This window comes from Aegilops tauschii, chromosome 1 (assembly GCF_002575655.3).
Source record: "Aegilops tauschii subsp. strangulata cultivar AL8/78 chromosome 1, Aet v6.0, whole genome shotgun sequence".
In the NCBI taxonomy this organism is placed as follows: domain Eukaryota; kingdom Viridiplantae; phylum Streptophyta; class Magnoliopsida; order Poales; family Poaceae; genus Aegilops; species Aegilops tauschii.
The window spans coordinates 50,952,316-50,960,081 of NC_053035.3; the positions used below are offsets into that span (position 1 = coordinate 50,952,316).

Here is a 7,766-nt window from a genome sequence, read left to right on the forward strand (position 1 = left end):
ATTCATAATATTGTTTCTAAGAGAGATAATCTTAGCAGGAGGAAAATTCTTAGAGATAAAAGCATCTTTGCACTTATTCCAAGAATCAATACTATTTTTAGGCAAAGATGAAAACCAAGCTTTAGCACGATCTCTAAGCGAAAAAGGAAATAGCTTCAATTTAACAATATCATTATCAACATCTTTCTTCTTTTGCATATCACACAAATCAACAAAGCTATTTAGATGAGTAGCGGCATGTTCACTAGGAAGGCCGGCGAATTGATCTTTCATGACAAGATTCAACAAAGCAGCATTGATTTCACAGGATTCAGTATCGGTAAGAGGAGCAATCGGAGTGCTAAGGGAATCATTATTGTTGGTACTGGTAAAGTCACATAATTTGGTATTATCTTGAGCCATCGTGACAAACAAGCAATCCAACACACGAGCAAACAAGAAACGGGCAAAAAGAGCCAAATGAAAAAGAGAGGGCGAATAAAACGGCAAGGGTGAAGTGGGGGAGAGGAAAACGAGAGGCAAATGGCAAATAATGTAATGCGGGAGATAAGGGTTTGTGATGGGTACTTGGTATGTTGACCTTTGCGTAGACCTCCCCGGCAACGGCGCCAGAAATCCTTCTTGCTACCTCTTGAGCACTGCGTTGGTTTTCCCTTTAAGAAGAAAGGGTGATGCAGCAAAGTAGCATAAGTATTTCCCTCAGTTTTTGAGAACCAAGGTATCAATCCAGTAGGAGGCTACACGCGAGTCCCTCGCACCTACACAAACAAATAAATCCTCGCAACCAACGCGATAAGGGGTTGTCAATCCCTACACGGTCATTTACGAGAGTGAGATCTGATATATATGGTAGGATAATATTTTTGGTATTTTTGTGATAAAGATGCAAAGTAAAATAAAAGCAAAGTAAAAAGCAACGGAAATAACTAAGTGTTGGAAGATTAATATGATGAAGATAGACCCGGGGGCCATAGGTTTCACTAGTGGCTTCTCTCAAGAGCATAAGTATTTTACGGTGGGTGAACAAATTACTGTTGAGCAATTGAAAAAACTGAGCATAGTTATGAGAATATCTAGGTATGATCATGTATATAGGCATCACGTCCGAGACAAGTAGACCGACTCCTGCCTGCATCTACTACTATTACTCCACACATCGACCGCTATACCGCATGCATCTAGAGTATTAAGTTCATAAGAACAGAGTAACGCCTTAAGCAAGATGACATGATGTAGAGGGATAAATTCATGCAATATGATAAAAAAAACCATCTTGTTATCCTCGATGGCAAAAATACAATACGTGCCTTGCTGCCCCTACTGTCACTGGGAAAGGACACCGCAAGATTGAACCCAAAGCTAAGCACTTCTCCCATTGCAAGAAAGATCAATCTAGTAGGCCAAACCAAACTGATAATTCAAAGAGACTTGCAAAGATAACCAATCATACATAAAAGAATTCAAAAGATTCAAATATTATTCATAGATAAACTTGATCATAAACCCACAATTCATCGGTCTCAACAAACACACCACAAAAGAAGATTACATCGAAAGATCTCCATGAGAGAGGGGGAGAACATTGTATTGAGATCCAAAAAGAGAAAAGAAGCCATCTAGCTAATAACTATGGACCCGAAGGTTTGAGGTAAACTACTCACACTTCATCGGAGGGGCTATGGTGTTGATGTAGAAGCTCTCCGTGATGGATGCCCCCTCCGGCGGAGCTCCAGAACAGGCCCCAAGATGGGATCCCGTGGGTACAGAAGGTTGCGGCGGTGGAATTAGGTTTTTGGCTCCGTATCTGATTGTTTGGGGGTACGTAGGTATATATAGGAGGAAGGAGTACGTCGCTGGAGCAACGTGGGGCCCACAAGGGTGGAGGGCGCACCCAGGGAGGGTAGGCGCGCCCCCCTACCTCGTGGCTTCCTGCTTGATCTCTTGACGTAGGGTCCATGTCTCCTGGATCATGTTCGTTCCGAAAATCACGTTCCCGAAGGTTTCATTCCGTTTGATATTCTTTTTCTGCGAAACTCTGAAATAGGCAAAAAACATCAATTCTGGGCTGGGCCTCCAGTTAGTAGGTTAGTCCCAAAAATAATATAAAAGTGAATAATAAAGCCCAATAATGTCCAAAACAGAAGATAGTATAGCATGGAGCAACCAAAAATTATAGATACGTTGGAGACGTATCAGCACGCTCCGAAAACCCCAGTCACTCAGCGCCCTAAAAAACCCTTTGGTAGAACCGACTGACACGCAGAGCCGTGATTGGAATTCTCTCCTTGATGCTCTCTTGGAGCAGATATGTAATCGTATGGACCTGCTCAGCATCATCCGTCTGGCTGCATGCTCGGTGTCTTTGTACCGTCTACTCGTCTACAACCTGCCGGCTCTTTTCAAGACACCCTGCTTGCTGATGCCCGATCCACGCAGGTGGCCCAGACACCAACTTGACGATCCTACGGAGGTTGTCGTGGTGCCCCTCGACATGCTACCACTACCCATCCACCTGTCCTTCATGCGCGGCCACTACTGGGCGGGCATGAAAGCCAACTGGATCATCCTCATCCACCAATCCGGTAGTCCGTGGCGTCTCGTAGATTTCTACGCCCAGCGAGAGATCACCCTTCCATCGTTGGATACCGCCGCCATCAAGCCTCGCGGCCCGCCGGGCACTCCTTCCTACTACGCACGAGACGCGTCGAACTTTTGGCTCGACCTCTGTTTGCTGAAGGTTGTAATCTGCGAAGGGCCCACACCATCAGAAGACTACATGGATTACAAGCTCATTGCCGTGTTCAACATGGGATTAGTCTATCTGGAATCCGGTCCCCTTACATGGTTATGGCTCATCGTCAATCCTCATCGGCCAACATTTTTGTCTGATGCTATAGTGCACGATGGCATAGATTGGCTGCCTATACTGGTTGAATCTATCGTCGTGTAATTGTTCTATCTCATCTCATCTTTACCTTAATAATACGACTACCTGTTCATTGTTAAAAATTTAGAATATACAGTATGTCTATAACCACATCATTGCTATATGTTCCTCTTATTTTCTAGATTTTTATGACCACACATGTTATTGTTAGAGTTGATATGAGAACAATTGGCATCTAATGATTGTTAGAATAGATATTATGTGTATAACCTCATGATTGCTATATGTTACTCTCATTTTCAGGATTTTTATAACAACGCATGTTATTGCTTAGAGTTGATATGATAACTGTAGTAAGTGCTATGGTAGAATATGAGTAGGCCCTGTCATATCAGTTTTCCTCTCATTGTTATATGATGTTTGAAACATGATATATTGCTAGAATATGAAAGCCATTGGCTTATTTTTTTTAACTTGGGGTATGATTATGACCACGACATTGCAATTCTCTGTCTATGATATGTGTCACTATTATAATAATCTTATTTCCACACATACTCTGAACATGATTGTTTATTTTTGTCCTTTTGGTCTCCAATTTGAGTTGTTGCAGCAGACGCAAATGCGCTGGCCTTCATGATTCCGGGACCTGGAATCATACCAGCCGACGGGTGGTGGTTTATCACTCGTTCAGCTGACTACGGTCATTTGATGCTCATTTGCACGTACCAAATTGACCAAACCATTTCATCAAACCACATGCAGTACAATGCCTGGGGCGTTCGTGACATTGATGGCTATGGCTGCTTCGTGTTCGAGAAAGATCCCAGCTCTATTGGGCCAGGCGTATTCAACTGGAGGCGGGTTTACAGCCTAGGCAACCACTCCATGTTCCTCGGAAACAATTATCCAATCATCCAACCAATCATCGATCATATCATCGGCGATGATTACTGTGCTATGCAACTTCCATTCGCCAGGGGGAACTGTGTTTACACATCATACCATGGGTTTCATGAATCACCATATCCAGAGATTCGTCGACACAGCTTGTTGCCAGATAATCTTCAGTGTGTGAAAGGCATCAAGCTTCCATGCGATGGATGGCTTATGCAAACCCGACATGCGGCGATGTGGTTCATGCCAACAACAAATATTCACAACTTGATTCGTACTGATATCTGAACTGAGCCATGTATAGCATGACCCTCTTTTGTTGGATATTATGTACTGTTGTTAGTTTGAAGCACTCCTCTAGTTTGAAGGATAGATACCTTTCTGGGATTAAGTGCATCCTAACTCACCTGCGTAGGATGTACTCATAATGATGATGGAGATGCTATGTAGAAGCCATATATATACATATAGGAAAAACCAAACCTATGAAACTTCACTGGGATGGTTGCAACTTGCAATCATGAGCGCACACTCGTGTTGGGATCTGGTCCCTCTCCTTACCCTGTTTGTATTTTGGTCTTATAAGTCATTTCATTGTTATTTCCTCTTATAGAGGAGGACCACACTTGCTGCATGTGAACAGTATTGCACAACACTAGAGCAAGGACCACCCCGCATTTGGCTTGAAGGTTCCAGAATGGATTTTGGAACTGTCCACAGGAGGTTTGACCTTTTCCAAACCTTGATTTTTTTCCCTGACGTTTTATTCTTTTGGGGCCATCTCATTTTAGCAGCCATTTCCGCATGGACGTTTCTGTCCCTATCGGCCCTCAGTCACGCTCATAATCTTTTTTAATGGGCAGAGGTCTGAGACATTACATCAGAAGAGAAAGATGTGGAGAAGAGTAGTAATAAAAAAAAGTGGTGCACACGCAGCTCCTCTACCATGGCCCCATTTTTCTGTACCATGAGCCATGCATGGCTAGTGTGGCTAGCGTATACCAGAATCCCATCGGCATGCCAGAATCGGCTAGCAAAGTTATTTGAGTGTGTTGCATGATAGCTCAATCCTAAACCAAGAGCATGTCCCAATAGATCTGCAAGTAGTGCCATGCTGCAAATTTTTTCATTCGAGACATTTAGGCCTTGTTGCCTTCGTGGGATGCCATCTGTGTTGATAGCAGCTCATAGCCCATTTGATGCAGGTTATATGGGCTCGGAACTGGGCTATTCCCCCTAATAATATATTGTAATCTATGTTTCCCCCTAACCCATATGACCTGCACGATGCCATGTGGCATTGTTGGAAACCCTAATCGCTGTGCATGGTACCAGTCATGCGCTGCCCAGCCCTGCCCAGGCCAGCGTTATTCATCGTCATGGATACGACATGTTGTATGGTGCACAGGCACCAACACTGCGCCGCCCATCCCTGCGCAGGCACCAACACTGCGCCGGCCACTTTAGGAGGAAAATAGACCCGTGACCATCAGCGGGGTCAAACGATCGGGGTCTCGCTTGCATCCTCTCCTAACTTGCCGAGAGAGAGAGAGAGAGAGAGAGGGAGAGAGGGAGAGAGAGAGAGAGAGAGAGAGAGAGAGAGAGAGAGAGAGAGAGAGAGAGAGAGAGGTAGATACTGAGAGAGGAGATACAGCCTCGTCGTAGCAAGATCAGCCCGCTGGAGACCGAGCGACGTCCTTTTCAATGGATGAGAACGGCGGCGCTGCGTAGGCGATGGAGATCGACGAACTAAAAGGTAAGCATCTTTTTGCAAGGGGGCGCAAGCTATCACCGGTTTTTTAGAACTAGATCATTAGATGCAATAGTAGCTAATACTCTTTTTTTTCGTTGCTCCACTCGATTTTGTTGCACTAGATGCGTACACCGCAGTCCCTAGTGTGGATCTAAATGAACCACAACCCGCCAGCAAGAGGACGCCTGGCGGTGAGACGATTGATGAGGAAAACACGGACGAGGAAAAGGTTAGCAAACCAGCGGAAGGCACCGAAGCAGACAACAGCGCGGTCAAGCCGATGAAGAGGGATGAACCAGACGGCAAAGGTATTTCTCGCACTATGCAAGCATCCACCCTCACCCACATAAACAATTTCCGTCAGATCTCTTTGTAGTCACCATGATATACTCACGTACCAAATCACAAAGTTTTGGTATAGGAGGCCTAATCATTTCAGAATAGTACACTTTATCGTTCCAACTCTGAACACACTATACACCAGCATGGTTTCCGTCAAGCTTACGTTGTATTAATCTTACATGAACAAAGAGGGGAAGCCATTCAGAGCAGCATCGGAGGGAAGCCTAGGGGAGCGGGCGATGGAAGAAGCAGTGAAGCTCTGGAAGAAAATTGTGTTCGAACCAGCTGTGGGCATGTCTTTTCAACTCTAAGCAGGAGGCATATGAGTTTTACAATGCGTATTTCTAGGGAGTCCGGTTCGGCATCAAGCGTGGGAACAAGTACGTCAACGGCAACCAATACAAATCTAAACAAGATCTACTGTGCTCATGCGAGGTTAGCTAACATATCATTTTTTAAGAATTATGTAAATTGATTCGAGATATGTGTCTAACAAACTAGTTTTTTTGTTATCTTGGATGAAGGGCAAAGATAGTAAGCAAAATTCGAGATCATCCAGGACGCAATGCCATGCCATGGTCAGGACTCTAGGAGTGCGGAATTAAACAGAAAAACTAACGCCCACACGTCTGGGCGTTTGCACGTCGCCCACACGCCTTCATCACCACTCATTTTGCCACGTATGAATAGATGCCATCAGCAGAAATCTTTTTGGTTTTCGGCTTAAAAATGTTTTATCTCCTAATTAAAAAAGCGAATTAAAAATCCGTTTTCACCATTAAATCCGTCTCGACGAGATCTTCAAAAATAGATCCCATGTTGATATGTTTCAACGAAAAAAAAAATTGCCCAGAAGTTGCCATGATGTTTACACTCACTAGTAGAAAAAGGGTCAAATGTCAAGCACATTAGTGCCGGTTTGCTTTTGAGCCGGCACTAATGTGTGCATTAGTGCCGGTTCCAACGGCTAGCCAGCCGCTTTCATTAGTACCGGTTCATGGCCGACCTTTAGCACCGGTTTGTGCCACGGACCAGTACTAAAGTGAGTGGTGGCAGGATGTTGTTAGTCCGGGGCCCCTGCAGCACCTTTAGTACCGGTTCATGGCACGAACCGGTGCTAAAGGTCGTCCTACATAAGCCCTTCGTCCACCCGAGCTCGCTCTGTTCTTCCCCTTTCCCCTCTCCTCTCTGTTCTTCCCCTCTTCCTCTCGAGCTCATCACACATTTTGCCCAAAATTTGTCAAGATTTGAAGGCCCCCATCCATTCAAATGATCACAAAGGTTAGCAACTTTGTCCTTTCATCTCTCATTGCTAGATTAGCTCTTGCAATGCTTTGTATAGTGATTAATTTATGAGTTTAGTAATTTGGTAGAAAATATATGTGCTAGTATTTGATTTATATGCAATTTGTGGTCAAAACTAACACTTGCATATGTAGGTGTGGTTTACTTAGTGCCTTCTAAATCTCCGTCGTAACCACAGTCGATCGCCCGGACCACCTTGTGGTGAGCCTCTTGTTCATGAATGTTTTACATTACCAAATTGATGTTTGTGTGATTTGGATATATAGTTACTCGTATAATTATGTTACCCGTACGTTGTTTGTTATACATAGTGCCATGGTTTTGATATCCGTCCCCGTCGGCCCTCGTCCTTGTTATGATTCGGATGTGGTATATTCTTTTTTAAAACTAGTTGTTGCATTTCGTGTTTATGACAAATTATGCCCATCAAGTTGACATAGATATTTTTGTCTAGGAGGTTTGTGAACCGGAAATTCCAACCGACCCTATTTTCGAGAGGTTAAATTTAGTTGAAAGAGAAAACGAGTATTTGAAAGAAAAAATGAACAGAATTGAGGGGAAGAAGATGGAATTGAAGTTGCA

At 44.0% G+C, this 7,766-nt stretch overlaps 1 long non-coding RNA gene across 1 annotated transcript; it reads left to right on the forward strand.

Annotated features, from left to right (window-relative positions):
- Positions 1-6,115: 6,115 nt before the first annotated feature.
- LOC141039279 (uncharacterized) lies at positions 6,116-6,744 on the forward strand. Its single transcript, XR_012200202.1, has 2 exons — positions 6,116-6,314; positions 6,404-6,744. It is a non-coding gene; the product is annotated as an uncharacterized lncRNA (long non-coding RNA).
- Positions 6,745-7,766: the final 1,022 nt, after the last annotated feature.